This window comes from Rhipicephalus microplus, chromosome 3 (assembly GCF_043290135.1).
Source record: "Rhipicephalus microplus isolate Deutch F79 chromosome 3, USDA_Rmic, whole genome shotgun sequence".
In the NCBI taxonomy this organism is placed as follows: domain Eukaryota; kingdom Metazoa; phylum Arthropoda; class Arachnida; order Ixodida; family Ixodidae; genus Rhipicephalus; species Rhipicephalus microplus.
The window spans coordinates 72,739,082-72,756,782 of NC_134702.1; the positions used below are offsets into that span (position 1 = coordinate 72,739,082).

Consider the following 17,701-nt stretch of genomic DNA (forward strand, 5'->3'; position numbering starts at 1 on the left):
AAATACGCTTGAGTGGGTAGAGTGGGTAAGTAAATGTCATGCAGCTTCATGGTTCTCGTTATTTCGTCAGCCTCTATAAAGCCTGCGATTCCTTGGGCATAAAGGATGAATCAGCACCGTAGTACCGCCATCTTCCAGCGATAGCTCAGTTGGTAGAGCGGTGGACTGTAGAGGTTACAATTGTGGACATCCATAGGTCGCTGGTTCGAATCCGGCTCGACGGAGCAAGCTTTTTTATTCTTTATGTTTTAATTAGTGAAAAATTGCCACATGTGCAGCACCATAATGTACCAAGTGAAATAGAACATGTCATACGCGTCGCGAAGTGTGCTGGCACCCATAGTTTGTATGCGAGACGATTGGGAAGGTTCTAGAAATGTCGCCATCTTACTAGCATCGGGGGAATATACGCGTGAGAGGTTAATTAAATGTCATGCAGCTTTATGGTTCTCGTTATTTCGTCAGCCTCAATACTGCCTGCAATTCCTTCGACATAAAGGATGAATCAGCGCCGTGGTACCGACTTCTTCCGTCAATAGCTCAGTTGGTAGAGCAGTGGAATGTAGAGGTTTCAACTGTGGACATTCATAGGTCGCTGGTTCGAATCCGGCTCAACGGAGCAATCTTTTATATTTTTTTCTTCATATTTTATTAGTGATTTATTGCCACATAGGCAGCACCATAATGTATAAAGTGAATTAGAACATGTCATACGCGTCACAAAGTGTGCTGGCACCCAAAGATTATATGCGAGACGATTGGGAAGGTTGCAGAAACGTCGCAGTTTTACTAGCATCGGGGGTAAATACGCGTGAGTGGTTAATTAAATGTCATGCAGCTTTAGGGTTCTCGTTATTTCGTCAGCCTCAATACTGCCTGCAATTCCTTCGGCATAAAGGATGAATCAGCGCCGGAGTACCGCCATCTGCCGTTGATAGCTCAGTTGGTAGAGCAGTGAACTGTATAGGTTTTAACTGCGTACATCCATAGGTCGCTGGTTCGAATCTGGCTCGACAGAGCAAGCTTTTTTGTAGTATTCTTTATGTTTTAATTAGTGATTTATTGCCACATGTGCAGCACCATAATGTATTAAGTGAAATAGAACATGTCACACGCGTCACAAAGTGTGCTGGCACCCAAAGTTTATATGCGAGACGATTGGGAAGGTTGTAGAAACGTCGCCATTTTACTAGCATCGGGGGTAAATACGCGTGAGAAGGTAAATAAATGTCATGCACCTTAATGGTTCTCGTTATTTCGTCAGCCTCAATACTGCCTGCGATCCCTTCGGAATAAAGGATGAATCAGCGCCTTGGTACCGCCGTCTTCCGTCGATAGCTCAGTTGGTAGAGCGGTGGACTGTAGAGGTTCCAACTGCGGATATCCATAGGTCGCTGGTTCGAATCCGGCTCGACGGAGCAAGCTTTTTCATTCTTTATGTTTTAATTAGTGATTTATTGCCACATGTGCAGCACCATAATGTACAAAGTGAATTTGAACATGTCATACGCGTCGCGAAGTGTGCTGGCACCCAAAGTTTGTATGCGAGACGATTGGGAAGGTTCTAGAAATGTCGCCATCTTACTAGCATCGGGGGAATATACGCGTGAGAGGTTAATTAATTGTCATGCAGCTTTATGGTTCTCGTTATTTCGTCAGCCTCAATACTGCCTGCAATTCCTTCGACATAAAGGATGAATCAGCGCGATGGTACCGACTTCTTCCGTCGATAGCTCAGTTGGTAGAGCAGTGGAATGTAGAGGTTTCAACTGTGGACATTCATAGGTCGCTGGTTCGAATCCGGCTCAACGGAGCAATCTTTTTTATTTTTTTCTTCATGTTTTATTAGTGATTTATTGCCACATGTGCAGCACCATAACGTACAATGTGAATAAAACATGTCATACGCGACACAAAGTGTGCTGGCACCCAAAGTTTATATGCGAGACGATTGGGAAGGTTGTAGAAACGTCGCCATTTTACTAGCATCGGGGGTAAATACGCGTGAGTGGTTAATTAAATGTCATGCAGCTTTAGGGTTCTCGTTATTTCGTCAGCCTCAATACTGCCTGCAATTCCTTCGGCATAAAGGATGAATCAGCGCCGGAGTACCGCCATCTGCCGTTGATAGCTCAGTTGGTAGAGCGGTGAACTGTATAGGTTTTAACTGCGTACATCCATAGGTCGCTGGTTCGAATCTGGCTCGACAGAGCAAGCTTTTTTGTAGTATTCTTTATGTTTTAATTAGTGACTTATTGCCACATGTGCAGCACCATAATGTATAAAGTGAATTAGAACATGTCATACGCGTCACAAAGTGTGCTGGCACCCAAAGTTTATATGCGACACGATTGGGAAGGTTGTAGAAACGTCGCCATTTTACTAGCATCGGGGGTAAATACGCGTGAGAAGGTAAATAAATGTCATGCACCTTCATGGTTCTCGTTATTTCGTCAGCCTCAATACTGCCTGCGATCCCTTCGGAATAAAGGATAAATCAGCGCCTTGGTACCGCCGTCTTCCGTCGATAGCTCAGTTGGTAGAGCGGTGGACTGTAGAGGTTCCAACTGCGGATATCCATAGGTCGCTGGTTCGAATCCGGCTCGACGGAGCAAGCTTTTTTATTCTTTATGTTTTAATTAGTGATTTATTGCCACATGTGCAGCACCATAATGTACAAAGTGAATTTGAACATGTCATACGCGTCGCGAAGTGTGCTGGCACCCAAAGTTTGTATGCGAGACGATTGGGAAGGTTCTAGAAATGTCGCCACTTTACTAGCGTCGGGGGAATATACGCGTGAGAGGTTAATTAAATGTCATGCAGCTTTATGGTTCTCGTTATTTCGTCAGCCTCAATACTGCCTGCAATTCCTTCGACATAAAGGATGAATCAGCGCCGTGGTACCGACTTCTTCCGTCGATAGCTCAGTTGGTAGAGCAGTGGAATGTAGAGGTTTCAACTGTGGACATTCATAGGTCGCTGGTTCAAATCCGGCTCAACGGAGCAATCTTTTATATTTTTTTCTTCATGTTTTATTAGTGATTTATTGCCACATGTGCAGCACCTTAACGTACAATGTGAATAAAACATGTCATACGCGACACAAAGTGTGCTGACACCCAAAGTTTATATGCGAGACGATTGGGAAGGTTGTAGAAACGTCGCCATTTTACTAGCATCGGGGGTAAATACGCGTGAGAAGGTAAATTAATGTCATGCAGCTTCATGGTTCTCGTTATTTTGTCAGCCTCAATACTGCCTGCAATTCCTTCGACATAAAGGATGAATCAGCGCCGTGGTACCGACTTCTTCCGTCGATAGCTCAGTTGGTAGAGCAGTGGAATGTAGAGGTTTCAACTGTGGATATTCATAGGTTGCTGGTTCGAATCCGGCTCAACGGAGCAATCTTTTTTGTTTTTTTCTTCATGTTTTATTAGTGATTTATTGCCACATGTGCAGCACCATAATGTATAAAGTGAATTAGAACATGTCATACGCGTCACAAAGTGTGCTGGCACCCAAAGTTTATATGCGAGACGATTGGGAAGGTTGCAGAAACGTCGCCATTTTACTAGCATTGGGGTAAATACGCGTGAGTGGGTAAGTAAATGTCATGCAGCTTCATGGTTCTCGTTATTTCGTCAGCCTCTATACAGCCTGCGATTCCTTCGGTATAAAGGATGAATCAGCACCGTAGTACCGCCATCTGCCGTCGATAGCTCAGTTGGTAGAGCGGTGGACTGTATAGGTTTTAACTGCGTACATCCATAGGTCGCTGGTTCGAATATGGCTCGACGGAGCAAGCTTTTTTGTAGTATTCTTTATGTTTTAATTAGTGATTTATTGCCACATGTGCAGCACCATAATGTATGAAGTGAATTAGAACATGTCATACGCGTCACAAAGTGTGCTGGCACCCAAAGTTTATATGCGAGACGATTGGGAAGGTTGTAGAAACGTCGCCATTTTACTAGCATCGGGGGTAAATACGCGTGAGAAGGTAATTAAATGTCATGCGCCTTCATGGTTCTCGTTATTTCGTCAGCCTCAATACTGCCTGCGATCCCTTCGGCATAAAGGATGAATCAGCGCCTTGGTACCGCCGTCTTCCGTCGATAGCTCAGTTGGTAGAGCGGTGGACTGTAGAGGTTCCAACTGCGGATATCCATAGGTCGCTGGTTCGAATCCGGCTCGACGGAGCAAGCTTTTTTTATTCTTTATGTTTTAATTAGTGATTTATTGCCACATGTGCAGCACTATAAACTACAAATTGAATTAGAACATGTCCTACGTGTCGCGAAGTCTGCTAGCACCCAAAGTTTATATGCGAGACGATTGGGGAGGTTGCAGAAACGTCGCCGTTTTACTAGCATCAGGGGTAAATACGCGTAAGTGGGAAAGTAAATGTCATGCAGCTTCATGGTTCTCGTTATATCGTCAGCCTTTATACTGCCGTCGATTCCTTCGGCATAAAGGATGAATCAGCGTCGTAGTACCGCCATCTGCCGTCAATAGCTCAGTTTGTAGAGCGGTGGACTGTATAGGTTTTAACTGCGTACATCCATAGGTCGCTGGTTCGAATCCGGCTCGACGGAGCAAGCTTTTTGTGGTATTCTTTATGTTTTAATTAGTGATTTATTGCCACATGTGCAGCACCATAATGTATAAAGTGAATTAAAACATGTCAAGCGCGTCACAAAGTGTGCTGGCACCCAAAGTTTATATGCGAGACGATTGGGAAGGTTGTATAAACGTCGCCATTTTACTAGCATCGGGAGTAAATACGCGTGAAAAGGTAATTAAATGTCATGCAGCTTCGTGGTTCTCGTTATTTCGTCAGCCTCAATACTGCCTGCGATCCCTTCGGCATAAAGGATGAATCAGCGCCTTGGTACCGCCGTCTTCCGTCGACAGCTCAGTTGGTAGAGCGGTGGACTGTAGAGGTTCCAACTGCGGATATCCATAGGTCGCTGGTTTGAATCCGGCTCGACGGAGCAAGCTTTTTTTATTCTTTATGTTTTAATTAGTGATTTATTGCCACATGTGCAGCACCATAAACTACAAAGTGAATTAGAACATGTCATACGCGTCGCGAAGTGTGCTAGCACCCAAAGTTTATATGCGAGACGATTGGGAAGGTTGCAGAAACGTCGCCGTTTTACTAGCATCAGGGTAAATACGCGTGAGTGGGTAAGTAAATGTCATGCAGCTTCATGGTTCTCGTTATTTCTTCAGCCTCAATACTGCCTGCGATCCCTTCGGCATAAAGGATGAATCAGCGCCTTGGTACCGCCATCTTCCGTCGATAGCTCAGTTGGTAGAGCGGTGGACTGTAGAGGCTCCAACTGCGGATATCCATAGGTCGCTGGTTCAAATCCGGCTCGACGGAGCAAGCTTTTTTTATTCTTTATGTTTTAATTAGTGATTAATTGCCACATGTGCAGCACCATAACGTACAAAGTGAATTAGAACATGTCATACGCGTCGCGAAGTGTGCTGGCACCCAAAGTTCATATGCAAGACGATTGGGAAGGTCGCAGAAACGTCGCCGTTTTAGTAGCATCAGGGGTAAATACGCGTGAGTGGGTAGGGTGGGTAAGTAAATGTCATGCAGCTTTATAGTTCTCGTTATATCGTCAGCCTTTATACTGCCTGCGATTGCTTCGGCATAAAGGATGAATCAGCGTCGTAGTACCGCCATGTGCCGTCGATAGCTCAGTTGGTAGAGCGGTGGACTGTATAGGTTTTAGCTGCGTACATGCATAGGTCGCTGGTTCGAATCTGGCTCGACGGAGCAAGCTTTTTTGTAGTATTCTTTATGTTTTAATTAGTGATTTATTGCCACATGTGCAGCACCATAATGTATAAAGTGAATTAGAACATGTCATACGCGTCACAAAGTGTGCTGGCACCCAAAGTTTATATGCGAGACGATTGGGAAGGTTGTAGAAACCTCGCCATTTTACTAGCATCGGGGGTAAATACGCGTGAGAAGGTAATTAAATGTCATGCACCTTCATGGTTCTCGTTATTGCGTCAGCCTCAATACTGCCTGCGATCCCTTCGGCATAAAGGATGAATCAGCGCCTTGGCACTGCCGTCTTCCGTCGATAGCTCAGTTGGTAGAGTGGTGGACTGTAGAGGTTCCAACTGCGGATATCCATAGGTCGCTGGTTCGAATCCGGCTCGACGGAGCAAGCTTTCTTTATTCTTTATGTTTTAATTAGTGATTTATTGCCACATGTGCAGCACCATAACGTACAAAGTGAATTAGAACATGTCATACGCGTCGCGAAGTGTGCTAGCACCCAAAGTTTATATGCGAGACGATTGGGAAGGTTGTAGAAACGTCGCCATTTTACTAGCATCGGGGGTAAATACGCGTGAGAAGATAATTAAATGTCATGCAGCTTCATGGTTCTCGTTATTTCGTCAGCCTCAATACTGCCTGCGATCCCTTCGGCATAAAGGATGAATCAGCGCCTTGGTACGGCCATCTTCCGTCGATAGCTCAGTTGGAAGAGCGGTGGGCTGTAGAGCTTCCAACTGCGGACATCAATAGGTCGCTGGTTCGAGTCCGGCTCGACGGAGCAAACTTTATTTATTCATTATGTTTTAACTAGTGATTTATTGCCACATGTGCAGCACCATAATGTACCAAGTGAATTAGAACATGTCATACGCGTCGCGAAGTGTGCTGGCACCCAAAGTTTATATGCGAGACAATTGGGAAGGTTGCAGAAACGTCGCAGTTTTACTAGCATCCGGGGTAAATACGCGTGACTTGGTAAAAAAATGTCATGCAGCTTAATGGTTCTCGTTAGATCGTCAGCCTTTATACTGCCTGCGATTACTTCGGCATAAAGGATGAATCAGCGCCGGAGTACCGCCATCTGCCGTCGATAGCTCAGCTGGTAGAGCAGTGCACTGTATAGGTTTTAACTGCGTACATCCATAGGTCGCTGGTTCGAATCCGGCTCGACGGAGCAAGCTTTTTTGTGGTATTCTTTATGTTTTAATTAGTGATTTATTGCCACGTGCAGCACCATATTGTATAAAGTGAATTAGAACATGTCATACGCGTCACAAAGTGTGCTAGCACCCAAAGTTTATATGCGAGACGATTGGGAAGGTTGTAGAAACGTCGCCATTTTACTAGCATCGGGGGTAAATACGCGTGAGAAGATAATAAAATATCATGCAGCTTCATGGTTCTCGTTATTTCGTCAGCCTCAATACTGCCTGCGATCCCTTCGGCATAAAGGATGAATCAGCGCCTTGGTACGGCCATCTTCCGTCGATAGCTCAGTTGGAAGAGCGGTGGACTGTAGAGCTTCCAACTGCGGACATCAATAGGTTGCTGGTTCGAGTCCGGCTCGACGGAGCAAACTTTTTTTATTCATTATGTTTTATTAGTGATTTATTGCCACATGTGCAGCACCATAATGTATAAAGTGAATTAGAACATGTCATACGCGTCACAAAGTGTGCTGGCACCCAAAGTTTATATGCGAGACGATTGGGAAGGTTGCAGAAACGTCGCAGTTTTACTAGCATCAGGGGTAAATACGCGTGAGTGGTTAATTAAATGTCATGCAGCTTTAGGGTTCTCGTTATTTCGTCAGCCTCAATACTGCCTGCAATTCCTTCGGCATAAAGGACGAATCAGCGCCGGAGTACCGCCATCTGCCGTTGATAGCTCAGTTGGTAGAGCGGTGAACTGTATAGGTTTTAACTGCGTACATCCATAGGTCGCTGGTTCGAATCTGGCTCGACAGAGCAAGCTTTTTTGTAGTATTCTTTATGTTTTAATTAGTGACTTATTGCCACATGTGCAGCACCATAATGTATAAAGTGAATTAGAACATGTCATACGCGTCACAAAGTGTGCTGGCACCCAAAGTTTATATGCGACACGATTGGGAAGGTTGCAGAAACGTCGCCATTTTACTAGCATCGGGGGTAAATACGCGTGAGAAGGTAAATAAATGTCATGCACCTTCATGGTTCTCGTTATTTCGTCAGCCTCAATACTGCCTGCGATCCCTTCGGAATAAAGGATGAATCAGCGCCTTGGTACCGCCGTCTTCCGTCGATAGCTCAGTTGGTAGAGCGGTGGACTGTAGAGGTTCCAACTGCGGATATCCATAGGTCGCTGGTGTGAATCCGGCTCGACGGAGCAAGCTTTTTTGTGGTATTCTTTGTTTTAATTAGTAAATTATTGCCACATGTGCAGCACCATAACGTACAAAGTGAATTAGAACATGTCATACGCGTCGCGAAGTGTGCTGGCACCCAAAGTTCATATGCAAGACGATTGGGAAGGTCGCAGAAACGTCGCCGTTTTAGTAGCATCAGGGGTAAATACGCGTGAGTGGGTAGGGTGGGTAAGTAAATGTCATGCAGCTTTATAGTTCTCGTTATATCGTCAGCCTTTATACTGCCTGCGATTCCTTCGGCATAAAGGATGAATCAGCATCGTAGTACCGCCATGTGCCGTCGATAGCTCAGTTGGTAGAGCGGTGGACTGTATAGTTTTTAACTGCGTACATCCATAGGTCGCTGGTGTGAATCCGGCTCGACGGAGCAAGCTTTTTTGTGGTATTCTTTGTTTTAATTAGTAAATTATTGCCACATGTGCAGCACCATAATGTGTAAAGTGAATTAAAACATGTCATACGCGTCACAAAGTGTGCTGGCACCCAAAGTTCATATGCGAGACAATTGGGAAGGTTGCAGAAACGTCGCCGTTTTACTAGCATCAGGGGTAAATACGCGTGAGTGGGTAGAGTGGGTAAGTAAATGTCATGCAGCTTCATGGTTCTCGTTATATCGTCAGCCTTTATACTGCCTGCGATTGCTTCGGCATAAAGGATGAATCAGCGTCGTAGTACCGCCATGTGCCGTCGATAGCTCAGTTGGTAGAGCGGTGGACTGTATAGGTTTTAGCTGCGTACATGCATAGGTCGCTGGTTCGAATCTGGCTCGACGGAGCAAGCTTTTTTGTAGTATTCTTTATGTTTTAATTAGTGATTTATTGCCACATGTGCAGCACCATAATGTATAAAGTGAATTAGAACATGTCATACGCGTCACAAAGTGTGCTGGCACCCAAAGTTTATATGCGAGACGATTGGGAAGGTTGTAGAAACCTCGCCATTTTACTAGCATCGGGGGTAAATACGCGTGAGAAGGTAATTAAATGTCATGCACCTTCATGGTTCTCGTTATTGCGTCAGCCTCAATACTGCCTGCGATCCCTTCGGCATAAAGGATGAATCAGCGCCTTGGTACTGCCGTCTTCCGTCGATAGCTCAGTTGGTAGAGTGGTGGACTGTAGAGGTTCCAACTGCGGATATCCATAGGTCGCTGGTTCGAATCCGGCTCGACGGAGCAAGCTTTCTTTATTCTTTATGTTTTAATTAGTGATTTATTGCCACATGTGCAGCACCATAACGTACAAAGTGAATTAGAACATGTCATACGCGTCGCGAAGTGTGCTAGCACCCAAAGTTTATATGCGAGACGATTGGGAAGGTTGTAGAAACGTCGCCATTTTACTAGCATCGGGGGTAAATACGCGTGAGAAGATAATTAAATGTCATGCAGCTTCATGGTTCTCGTTATTTCGTCAGCCTCAATACTGCCTGCGATCCCTTCGGCATAAAGGATGAATCAGCGCCTTGGTACGGCCATCTTCCGTCGATAGCTCAGTTGGAAGAGCGGTGGGCTGTAGAGCTTCCAACTGCGGACATCAATAGGTCGCTGGTTCGAGTCCGGCTCGACGGAGCAAACTTTATTTATTCATTATGTTTTAACTAGTGATTTATTGCCACATGTGCAGCACCATAATGTACCAAGTGAATTAGAACATGTCATACGCGTCGCGAAGTGTGCTGGCACCCAAAGTTTATATGCGAGACAATTGGGAAGGTTGCAGAAACGTCGCAGTTTTACTAGCATCCGGGGTAAATACGCGTGACTTGGTAAAAAAATGTCATGCAGCTTAATGGTTCTCGTTAGATCGTCAGCCTTTATACTGCCTGCGATTACTTCGGCATAAAGGATGAATCAGCGCCGGAGTACCGCCATCTGCCGTCGATAGCTCAGCTGGTAGAGCAGTGCACTGTATAGGTTTTAACTGCGTACATCCATAGGTCGCTGGTTCGAATCCGGCTCGACGGAGCAAGCTTTTTTGTGGTATTCTTTATGTTTTAATTAGTGATTTATTGCCACGTGCAGCACCATATTGTATAAAGTGAATTAGAACATGTCATACGCGTCACAAAGTGTGCTAGCACCCAAAGTTTATATGCGAGACGATTGGGAAGGTTGTAGAAACGTCGCCATTTTACTAGCATCGGGGGTAAATACGCGTGAGAAGATAATAAAATATCATGCAGCTTCATGGTTCTCGTTATTTCGTCAGCCTCAATACTGCCTGCGATCCCTTCGGCATAAAGGATGAATCAGCGCCTTGGTACGGCCATCTTCCGTCGATAGCTCAGTTGGAAGAGCGGTGGACTGTAGAGCTTCCAACTGCGGACATCAATAGGTTGCTGGTTCGAGTCCGGCTCGACGGAGCAAACTTTTTTTATTCATTATGTTTTATTAGTGATTTATTGCCACATGTGCAGCACCATAATGTATAAAGTGAATTAGAACATGTCATACGCGTCACAAAGTGTGCTGGCACCCAAAGTTTATATGCGAGACGATTGGGAAGGTTGCAGAAACGTCGCAGTTTTACTAGCATCAGGGGTAAATACGCGTGAGTGGTTAATTAAATGTCATGCAGCTTTAGGGTTCTCGTTATTTCGTCAGCCTCAATACTGCCTGCAATTCCTTCGGCATAAAGGACGAATCAGCGCCGGAGTACCGCCATCTGCCGTTGATAGCTCAGTTGGTAGAGCGGTGAACTGTATAGGTTTTAACTGCGTACATCCATAGGTCGCTGGTTCGAATCTGGCTCGACAGAGCAAGCTTTTTTGTAGTATTCTTTATGTTTTAATTAGTGACTTATTGCCACATGTGCAGCACCATAATGTATAAAGTGAATTAGAACATGTCATACGCGTCACAAAGTGTGCTGGCACCCAAAGTTTATATGCGACACGATTGGGAAGGTTGTAGAAACGTCGCCATTTTACTAGCATCGGGGGTAAATACGCGTGAGAAGGTAAATAAATGTCATGCACCTTCATGGTTCTCGTTATTTCGTCAGCCTCAATACTGCCTGCGATCCCTTCGGAATAAAGGATGAATCAGCGCCTTGGTACCGCCGTCTTCCGTCGATAGCTCAGTTGGTAGAGCGGTGGACTGTAGAGGTTCCAACTGCGGATATCCATAGGTCGCTGGTTTGAATCCGGCTCGACGGAGCAAGCTTTTTTTATTCTTTATGTTTTAATTAGTGATTTATTGCCACATGTGCAGCACCATAAAATACAAAGTGAATTAGAACATGTCATACGCGTCGCGAAGTGTGCTAGCACCCAAAGTTTATATGCGAGACGATTGGGAAGGTTGCAGAAACGTCGCCGTTTTACTAGCATCAGGGGTAAATACGCGTGAGTGGGTAAGTAAATGTCATGCAGCTTCATGGTTCTCGTTATTTCTTCAGCCTCAATACTGCCTGCGATCCCTTCGGCATAAAGGATGAATCAGCGCCTTGGTACCGCCATCTTCCGTCGATAGCTCAGTTGGTAGAGCGGTGGACTGTAGAGGCTCCAACTGCGGATATCCATAGGTCGCTGGTTCAAATCCGGCTCGACCGAGCAAGCTTTTTTTATTCTTTATGTTTTAATTAGTGATTAATTGCCACATGTGCAGCACCATAACGTACAAAGTGAATTAGAACATGTCATACGCGTCGCGAAGTGTGCTGGCACCCAAAGTTCATATGCAAGACGATTGGGAAGGTCGCAGAAACGTCGCCGTTTTAGTAGCATCAGGGGTAAATACGCGTGAGTGGGTAGGGTGGGTAAGTAAATGTCATGCAGCTTTATGGTTCTCGTTATATCGTCAGCCTTTATACTGCCTGCGATTCCTTCGGCATAAAGGATGAATCAGCATCGTAGTACCGCCATGTGCCGTCGATAGCTCAGTTGGTAGAGCGGTGGACTGTATAGTTTTTAACTGCGTACATCCATAGGTCGCTGGTGTGAATCCGGCTCGACGGAGCAAGCTTTTTTGTGGTATTCTTTGTTTTAATTAGTAAATTATTGCCACTTGTGCAGCACCATAATGTGTAAAGTGAATTAAAACAAGTCATACGCGTCACAAAGTGTGCTGGCACCCAAAGTTCATATGCGAGACAATTGGGAAGGTTGCAGAAACGTCGCCGTTTTACTAGCATCAGGGTTAAATACGCGTGAGTGGGTAGAGTGGGTAAGTAAATGTCATGCAGCTTCATGGTTCTCGTTATATCGTAAGCCTTTATACTGCCTGCGATTGCTTCGGCATAAAGGATGAATCAGCGTCGTAGTACCGCCATGTGCCGTCGATAGCTCAGTTGGTAGAGCGGTGGACTGTATAGGTTTTAAATGCGTACATCCATAGGTCGCTGGTTTGAATCCGGCTCGACGGAGCAAGCTTTTTTGTAGTATTCTTTATGTTTTAATTAGTGATTTATTGCCACATGTGCAGCAGCATATTGTATAAAGTGAAATAAAACATGTCATACGCGTCACAAAGTGTGCTGGCACCCAAAGTTTTTATGCGAGACGATTGGGAAGGTTGTAGAAACGTTGCCATTTTACTAGCATCGGGGGTAAATACGCGTGAGTGGGTAAGTAAATGTCATGCAGCTTCATGGTTCTCGTTATTTCGTCAGCCTCTATACAGCCCGCGATTCCTACGGTATAAAGGATGAATCAGCACCGTAGTACCGCCATCTTCCGTCGATAGCTCAGTTGGTAGAGCGGTGGACTGTAGAGGTTACAATTGCGGACATCCATAGGTCGCTGGTTCGAATCCGGCTCGACCGAGCAAGCTTTTTTTATTCTTTATGTTTCGACTAGTGAAAAATTGCCACATGTGCAGCACCACAATGTACCAAGTGAATTAGAACATGTCATACGTGTCGCGAAGTGTGCTGGCACCCAAAGTTAATATGCGAGACGATTGGGAAGGTTGCAGAAACGTCGCAGTTTTACTAGCATCGGGGGTAAATACGCGTGAGTGGGTAAGCAAATGTCATGCAGCTTCATGGTTCTCGTTATATCATCAGCCTTTATACTGCCTGCGATTCCTTCGGCATAAAGGATGAATCAGCGCCGGAGTACCGCCATCTGCCGTCGATAGCTCAGTTGGTAGAGCGGTGGACTGTATAGGTTTTAGCTCCGTACATGCATAGGTCGCTGGTTCGAATCTGGCTCGACGGAGCAAGCTTTTTTATAGTATTCTTTATGTTTTAATTAGTGATTTATTGCCACATGTGCAGCACCATAATGTATAAAGTGAATTAGAACATGTCATACGCGTCACAAAGTGTGCTGGCACCCAAAGTTTATATGCGAGACGATTGGGAAGGTTGTAGAAACCTCGCCATTTTACTAGCATCGGGGGTAAATACGCGTGAGAAGGTAATTAAATGTCATGCACCTTCATGGTTCTCGTTATTTCGTCAGCCTCAATACTGCCTGCGATCCCTTCGGCATAAAGGATGAATCAGCGCCTTGGTACTGCCGTCTTCCGTCGATAGCTCAGTTGGTAGAGTGGTGGACTGTAGAGGTTCCAACTGCGGATATCCATAGGTCGCTGGTTCGAATCCGGCTCGACGGAGCAAGCTTTCTTTATTCTTTATGTTTTAATTAGTGATTTATTGCCACATGTGCAGCACCATAACGTACAAAGTGAATTAGAACATGTCATACGCGTCGCGAAGTGTGCTAGCACCCAAAGTTTATGTGCGAGACGATTGGTAAGGTTGTAGAAACGTCGCCATTTTACTAGCATCGGGGGTAAATACGCGTGAGAAGATAATTAAATGTCATGCAGCTTCATGGTTCTCGTTATTTCGTCAGCCTCAATACTGCCTGCGATTCCTTCGGCATAAAGGTTGAATCAGCGCCTTGGTACGGCCATCTTCCGTCGATAGCTCAGTTGGAAGAGCGGTGGGCTGTAGAGCTTCCAACTGCGGACATCAATAGGTCGCTGGTTCGAGTCCGGCTCGACGGAGCAAACTTTATTTATTCATTATGTTTTAACTAGTGATTTATTGCCACATGTGCAGCACCATAATGTACCAAGTGAATTAGAACATGTCATACGCGTCGCGAAGTGTGCTGGCACCCAAAGTTTATATGCGAGACAATTGGGAAGGTTGCAGAAACGTCGCAGTTTTACTAGCATCCGGGGTAAATACGCGTGACTTGGTAAAAAAATGTCATGCAGCTTAATGGTTCTCGTTAGATCGTCAGCCTTTATACTGCCTGCGATTACTTCGGCATAAAGGATGAATCAGCGCCGGAGTACCGCCATCTGCCGTCGATAGCTCAGCTGGTAGAGCAGTGCACTGTATAGGTTTTAACTGCGTACATCCATAGGTCGCTGGTTCGAATCCGGCTCGACGGAGCAAGCTTTTTTGTGGTATTCTTTATGTTTTAATTAGTGATTTATTGCCACGTGTAGCACCATATTGTATAAAGTGAATTAGAACATGTCATACGCGTCACAAAGTGTGCTAGCACCCAAAGTTTATATGCGAGACGATTGGGAAGGTTGTAGAAACGTCGCCATTTTACTAGCATCGGGGGTAAATACGCGTGAGAAGATAATAAAATATCATGCAGCTTCATGGTTCTCGTTATTTCGTCAGCCTCAATACTGCCTGCGATCCCTTCGGCATAAAGGATGAATCAGCGCCTTGGTACGGCCATCTTCCGTCGATAGCTCAGTTGGAAGAGCGGTGGACTGTAGAGCTTCCAACTGCGGACATCAATAGGTCGCTGGTTCGAGTCCGGCTCGACGGAGCAAACTTTTTTTATTCATTATGTTTTAATTAGTGATTTATTGCCACATGTGCAGCACCATAATGTACCAAGTGAATTAGAACATGTCATACGCGTCGCGAAGTGTGCTGGCACCCAAAGTTTATATGCGAGACAATTGGGAATGTTGCAGAAACGTCGCAGTTTTACTAGCATCCGGGGTAAATACGCTTGAGTTTGTAAAAAATTGTCATGCAGCTTAATGGTTCTCGTTCTATCGTCAGCCTTTATAGTGCCTGCGATTTCTTCGGCATAAAGGATGAATCAGCGCCGGAGTACCGCCTTCTGCCGTCGATAGCTCAGCTGGTAGAGCAGTGCACTGTATAGGTTTTAACTGCGTACATCCATAGGTCGCTGGTTCGAATCCGGCTCGACGGAGCAAGCTTTTTGTGGTATTCTTTATGTTTTATATAGTGATTTATTGCCACGTGCAGCACCATATTGTATAAAGTGAATTAAAACATGTCAAGCGCGTCACAAAGTGTGCTGGCACCCAAAGTTTATATGCGAGACGATTGGGAAGGTTGTAGAAACGTCGCCATTTTACTAGCATCGGGGGTAAATACGCGTGAGAAGATAATAAAATATCATGCAGCTTCATGGTTCTCGTTATTTCGTCAGCCTCAAAACTGCCTGCGATCCCTTCGGCATAAAGGATGAATCAGCGCCTTGGTACGGCCATCTTCCGTCGATAGCTCAGTTGGAAGAGCGGTGGACTGTAGAGCTTCCAACTGCGGACATCAATAGGTCGCTGGTTCGAGTCCGGCTCGACGGAGCAAACTTTTTTTATTCATTATGTTTTAATTAGTGATTTATTGCCACATGTGCAGCACCATAATGTACCATGTGAATTAGAACATGTCATACGCGTCGCGAAGTGTGCTGGCACCCAAAGTTTATATGCAAGACAATTGGGAATGTTGCAGAAACGTCGCAGTTTTACTAGCATCCGGGGTAAATACGCGTGAGTTTGTAAAAAATTGTCATGCAGCTTAATGGTTCTCGTTATATCGTCAGCCTTTATACTGCCTGCGATTCCTTCGGCATAAAGGATGAATCAGCGCCGGAGTACCGCCTTCTGCCGTCGATAGCTCAGCTGGTAGAGCAGTGCACTGTATAGGTTTTAACTGCGTACATCCATAGGTCACTGGTTCGAATCCGGCTCGACGGAGCAAGCTTTTTTATTCTTTATGTTTTAATTAGTGATTTATTGCCACATGTGCAGCACCATAATGTATAAAGTGAATTAGAACATGTCATACGCGTCACAAAGTGTGCTGGCACCCAAAGATTATATGCGAGACGATTGGGAAGGTTGTAGAAACGTCGCCATTTTACTAGCATCGGGGGTAAATACGCGTGAGAAGGTAAATAAATGTCATGCACCTTCATGGTTCTCGTTATTTCGTCAACCTCAATATTGCCTGCGATCCCTTCGGAATAAAGGATGAATCAGCGCCTTGGTACCGCCGTCTTCCGTCGATAGCTCAGTTGGTAGAGCGGTGGACTGTAGAGGTTCCAACTGCGGATATCCATAGGTCGCTGGTTCGAATCCGGCTCGACGGAGCAAGCTTTTTTATTCTTTATGTTTTAATTAGTGATTTATTGCCACGTGTTCAGCACCATAATGTACAAAGTGAATTTGAACATGTCATACGCGTCGCGAAGTGTGCTGGCACCCAAAGTTTGTATGCGAGACGATTGGGAAGGTTCTAGAAATGTCGCCATCTTACTAGCATCGGGGGAATATACGCGTGAGAGGTTAATTAAATGTCATGCAGCTTTATGGTTCTCGTTATTTCGTCAGCCTCAATACTGCCTGCAATTCCTTCGACATAAAGGATGAATCAGCGCCGTGGTACCGACTTCTTCCATCGATAGCTCAGTTGGTAGAGCAGTGGAAAGTAGAGGTTTCAACTGTGGACATTCATAGGTCGCTGGTTCGAATCCGGCTCAACGGAGCAATCTTTTATATTTTTTCTTCATGTTTTATTAGTGATTTATTGCCACATGTGCAGCACCATAACGTACAATGTGAATAAAACAACTCATACGCGACACAAAGTGTGCTGGCACCCAAAGTTTATATGCGAGACGATTGGGAAGGTTGTAGAAACGTCGCCATTTTACTAGCATCGGGGGTAAATACGCGTGAGAAGGTAAATAAATGTCATGCAGCTTCATGGTTCTCGTTATTTCGTCAGCCTCAATACTGCCTGCAATTCCTTCGACATAAAGGATGAATCAGCGCCGTGGTACCGACTTCTTCCGTCGATAGCTCAGTTGGTAGAGCAGTGGAATGTAGAGGTTTAAACTGTGGACATTCATAGGTCGCTGGTTCGAATCCGGCTCAACGGAGCAATCTTTTTTGTTTTTTTCTTCATGGTTTATTAGTGATTTATTGCCACATGTGCAGCACCATAATGTATAAAGTGAATTAGAACATGTCATACGCGTCACAAAGTGTGCTGGCACCAGAAGTTTATATGCGAGACGATTGGGAAGGTTGTATAAACGTCGCCATTTTACTAGCATCGGGGGTAAATACGCGTGGGAAGGTAAATAAATGTCATGCAGCTTCGTGGTTCTCGTTATTTCGTCAGCCTCAATACTGCCTGCGATCCCTTCGGCATAAAGGATGAATCAGCGCCTTGATACCGCCATCTTCCGTCGATAGCTCGAGGATGAATCAGCGCCGTGGTCCTGTC

At 45.2% G+C, this 17,701-nt stretch overlaps 1 protein-coding gene and 36 non-coding genes across 37 annotated transcripts in view; all 37 read left to right on the forward strand.

Moving 5' to 3' along the window:
• Positions 1–17,701, forward strand: part of LOC142803787 (uncharacterized) — a 373,950-nt gene that overhangs the window by 291,887 nt on the left and 64,362 nt on the right. The gene's annotated exons all lie outside the window — the stretch shown is intronic.
• TRNAY-GUA (transfer RNA tyrosine (anticodon GUA)) lies at positions 135–224 on the forward strand. The gene is given in 2 exon segments: positions 135–171; positions 189–224. It is a non-coding gene; the product is annotated as a tRNA-Tyr (tRNA).
• On the forward strand, positions 1,329–1,418 carry TRNAY-GUA (transfer RNA tyrosine (anticodon GUA)). The gene is given in 2 exon segments: positions 1,329–1,365; positions 1,383–1,418. It is a non-coding gene; the product is annotated as a tRNA-Tyr (tRNA).
• Positions 1,724–1,813, forward strand: TRNAY-GUA (transfer RNA tyrosine (anticodon GUA)). The gene is given in 2 exon segments: positions 1,724–1,760; positions 1,778–1,813. It is a non-coding gene; the product is annotated as a tRNA-Tyr (tRNA).
• On the forward strand, positions 2,522–2,611 carry TRNAY-GUA (transfer RNA tyrosine (anticodon GUA)). Its single transcript is given in 2 exon segments — positions 2,522–2,558; positions 2,576–2,611. It is a non-coding gene; the product is annotated as a tRNA-Tyr (tRNA).
• On the forward strand, positions 2,917–3,006 carry TRNAY-GUA (transfer RNA tyrosine (anticodon GUA)). The gene is given in 2 exon segments: positions 2,917–2,953; positions 2,971–3,006. It is a non-coding gene; the product is annotated as a tRNA-Tyr (tRNA).
• On the forward strand, positions 3,713–3,802 carry TRNAY-GUA (transfer RNA tyrosine (anticodon GUA)). Its single transcript is given in 2 exon segments — positions 3,713–3,749; positions 3,767–3,802. It is a non-coding gene; the product is annotated as a tRNA-Tyr (tRNA).
• On the forward strand, positions 4,113–4,202 carry TRNAY-GUA (transfer RNA tyrosine (anticodon GUA)). The gene is given in 2 exon segments: positions 4,113–4,149; positions 4,167–4,202. It is a non-coding gene; the product is annotated as a tRNA-Tyr (tRNA).
• TRNAY-GUA (transfer RNA tyrosine (anticodon GUA)) lies at positions 4,509–4,598 on the forward strand. The gene is given in 2 exon segments: positions 4,509–4,545; positions 4,563–4,598. It is a non-coding gene; the product is annotated as a tRNA-Tyr (tRNA).
• TRNAY-GUA (transfer RNA tyrosine (anticodon GUA)) lies at positions 4,908–4,997 on the forward strand. Its single transcript is given in 2 exon segments — positions 4,908–4,944; positions 4,962–4,997. It is a non-coding gene; the product is annotated as a tRNA-Tyr (tRNA).
• TRNAY-GUA (transfer RNA tyrosine (anticodon GUA)) lies at positions 5,303–5,392 on the forward strand. The gene is given in 2 exon segments: positions 5,303–5,339; positions 5,357–5,392. It is a non-coding gene; the product is annotated as a tRNA-Tyr (tRNA).
• TRNAY-GUA (transfer RNA tyrosine (anticodon GUA)) lies at positions 5,708–5,797 on the forward strand. The gene is given in 2 exon segments: positions 5,708–5,744; positions 5,762–5,797. It is a non-coding gene; the product is annotated as a tRNA-Tyr (tRNA).
• Positions 6,108–6,197, forward strand: TRNAY-GUA (transfer RNA tyrosine (anticodon GUA)). Its single transcript is given in 2 exon segments — positions 6,108–6,144; positions 6,162–6,197. It is a non-coding gene; the product is annotated as a tRNA-Tyr (tRNA).
• TRNAY-GUA (transfer RNA tyrosine (anticodon GUA)) lies at positions 6,504–6,593 on the forward strand. Its single transcript is given in 2 exon segments — positions 6,504–6,540; positions 6,558–6,593. It is a non-coding gene; the product is annotated as a tRNA-Tyr (tRNA).
• On the forward strand, positions 6,900–6,989 carry TRNAY-GUA (transfer RNA tyrosine (anticodon GUA)). Its single transcript is given in 2 exon segments — positions 6,900–6,936; positions 6,954–6,989. It is a non-coding gene; the product is annotated as a tRNA-Tyr (tRNA).
• Positions 7,298–7,387, forward strand: TRNAY-GUA (transfer RNA tyrosine (anticodon GUA)). The gene is given in 2 exon segments: positions 7,298–7,334; positions 7,352–7,387. It is a non-coding gene; the product is annotated as a tRNA-Tyr (tRNA).
• On the forward strand, positions 8,093–8,182 carry TRNAY-GUA (transfer RNA tyrosine (anticodon GUA)). Its single transcript is given in 2 exon segments — positions 8,093–8,129; positions 8,147–8,182. It is a non-coding gene; the product is annotated as a tRNA-Tyr (tRNA).
• On the forward strand, positions 8,500–8,589 carry TRNAY-GUA (transfer RNA tyrosine (anticodon GUA)). Its single transcript is given in 2 exon segments — positions 8,500–8,536; positions 8,554–8,589. It is a non-coding gene; the product is annotated as a tRNA-Tyr (tRNA).
• Positions 8,907–8,996, forward strand: TRNAY-GUA (transfer RNA tyrosine (anticodon GUA)). Its single transcript is given in 2 exon segments — positions 8,907–8,943; positions 8,961–8,996. It is a non-coding gene; the product is annotated as a tRNA-Tyr (tRNA).
• On the forward strand, positions 9,307–9,396 carry TRNAY-GUA (transfer RNA tyrosine (anticodon GUA)). Its single transcript is given in 2 exon segments — positions 9,307–9,343; positions 9,361–9,396. It is a non-coding gene; the product is annotated as a tRNA-Tyr (tRNA).
• Positions 9,703–9,792, forward strand: TRNAY-GUA (transfer RNA tyrosine (anticodon GUA)). Its single transcript is given in 2 exon segments — positions 9,703–9,739; positions 9,757–9,792. It is a non-coding gene; the product is annotated as a tRNA-Tyr (tRNA).
• TRNAY-GUA (transfer RNA tyrosine (anticodon GUA)) lies at positions 10,099–10,188 on the forward strand. The gene is given in 2 exon segments: positions 10,099–10,135; positions 10,153–10,188. It is a non-coding gene; the product is annotated as a tRNA-Tyr (tRNA).
• On the forward strand, positions 10,497–10,586 carry TRNAY-GUA (transfer RNA tyrosine (anticodon GUA)). Its single transcript is given in 2 exon segments — positions 10,497–10,533; positions 10,551–10,586. It is a non-coding gene; the product is annotated as a tRNA-Tyr (tRNA).
• TRNAY-GUA (transfer RNA tyrosine (anticodon GUA)) lies at positions 11,292–11,381 on the forward strand. Its single transcript is given in 2 exon segments — positions 11,292–11,328; positions 11,346–11,381. It is a non-coding gene; the product is annotated as a tRNA-Tyr (tRNA).
• TRNAY-GUA (transfer RNA tyrosine (anticodon GUA)) lies at positions 11,688–11,777 on the forward strand. The gene is given in 2 exon segments: positions 11,688–11,724; positions 11,742–11,777. It is a non-coding gene; the product is annotated as a tRNA-Tyr (tRNA).
• On the forward strand, positions 12,093–12,182 carry TRNAY-GUA (transfer RNA tyrosine (anticodon GUA)). The gene is given in 2 exon segments: positions 12,093–12,129; positions 12,147–12,182. It is a non-coding gene; the product is annotated as a tRNA-Tyr (tRNA).
• Positions 12,500–12,589, forward strand: TRNAY-GUA (transfer RNA tyrosine (anticodon GUA)). The gene is given in 2 exon segments: positions 12,500–12,536; positions 12,554–12,589. It is a non-coding gene; the product is annotated as a tRNA-Tyr (tRNA).
• TRNAY-GUA (transfer RNA tyrosine (anticodon GUA)) lies at positions 12,900–12,989 on the forward strand. Its single transcript is given in 2 exon segments — positions 12,900–12,936; positions 12,954–12,989. It is a non-coding gene; the product is annotated as a tRNA-Tyr (tRNA).
• Positions 13,296–13,385, forward strand: TRNAY-GUA (transfer RNA tyrosine (anticodon GUA)). The gene is given in 2 exon segments: positions 13,296–13,332; positions 13,350–13,385. It is a non-coding gene; the product is annotated as a tRNA-Tyr (tRNA).
• TRNAY-GUA (transfer RNA tyrosine (anticodon GUA)) lies at positions 13,696–13,785 on the forward strand. Its single transcript is given in 2 exon segments — positions 13,696–13,732; positions 13,750–13,785. It is a non-coding gene; the product is annotated as a tRNA-Tyr (tRNA).
• TRNAY-GUA (transfer RNA tyrosine (anticodon GUA)) lies at positions 14,092–14,181 on the forward strand. The gene is given in 2 exon segments: positions 14,092–14,128; positions 14,146–14,181. It is a non-coding gene; the product is annotated as a tRNA-Tyr (tRNA).
• Positions 14,488–14,577, forward strand: TRNAY-GUA (transfer RNA tyrosine (anticodon GUA)). Its single transcript is given in 2 exon segments — positions 14,488–14,524; positions 14,542–14,577. It is a non-coding gene; the product is annotated as a tRNA-Tyr (tRNA).
• TRNAY-GUA (transfer RNA tyrosine (anticodon GUA)) lies at positions 14,886–14,975 on the forward strand. The gene is given in 2 exon segments: positions 14,886–14,922; positions 14,940–14,975. It is a non-coding gene; the product is annotated as a tRNA-Tyr (tRNA).
• On the forward strand, positions 15,282–15,371 carry TRNAY-GUA (transfer RNA tyrosine (anticodon GUA)). The gene is given in 2 exon segments: positions 15,282–15,318; positions 15,336–15,371. It is a non-coding gene; the product is annotated as a tRNA-Tyr (tRNA).
• TRNAY-GUA (transfer RNA tyrosine (anticodon GUA)) lies at positions 15,679–15,768 on the forward strand. Its single transcript is given in 2 exon segments — positions 15,679–15,715; positions 15,733–15,768. It is a non-coding gene; the product is annotated as a tRNA-Tyr (tRNA).
• Positions 16,470–16,559, forward strand: TRNAY-GUA (transfer RNA tyrosine (anticodon GUA)). Its single transcript is given in 2 exon segments — positions 16,470–16,506; positions 16,524–16,559. It is a non-coding gene; the product is annotated as a tRNA-Tyr (tRNA).
• TRNAY-GUA (transfer RNA tyrosine (anticodon GUA)) lies at positions 17,262–17,351 on the forward strand. Its single transcript is given in 2 exon segments — positions 17,262–17,298; positions 17,316–17,351. It is a non-coding gene; the product is annotated as a tRNA-Tyr (tRNA).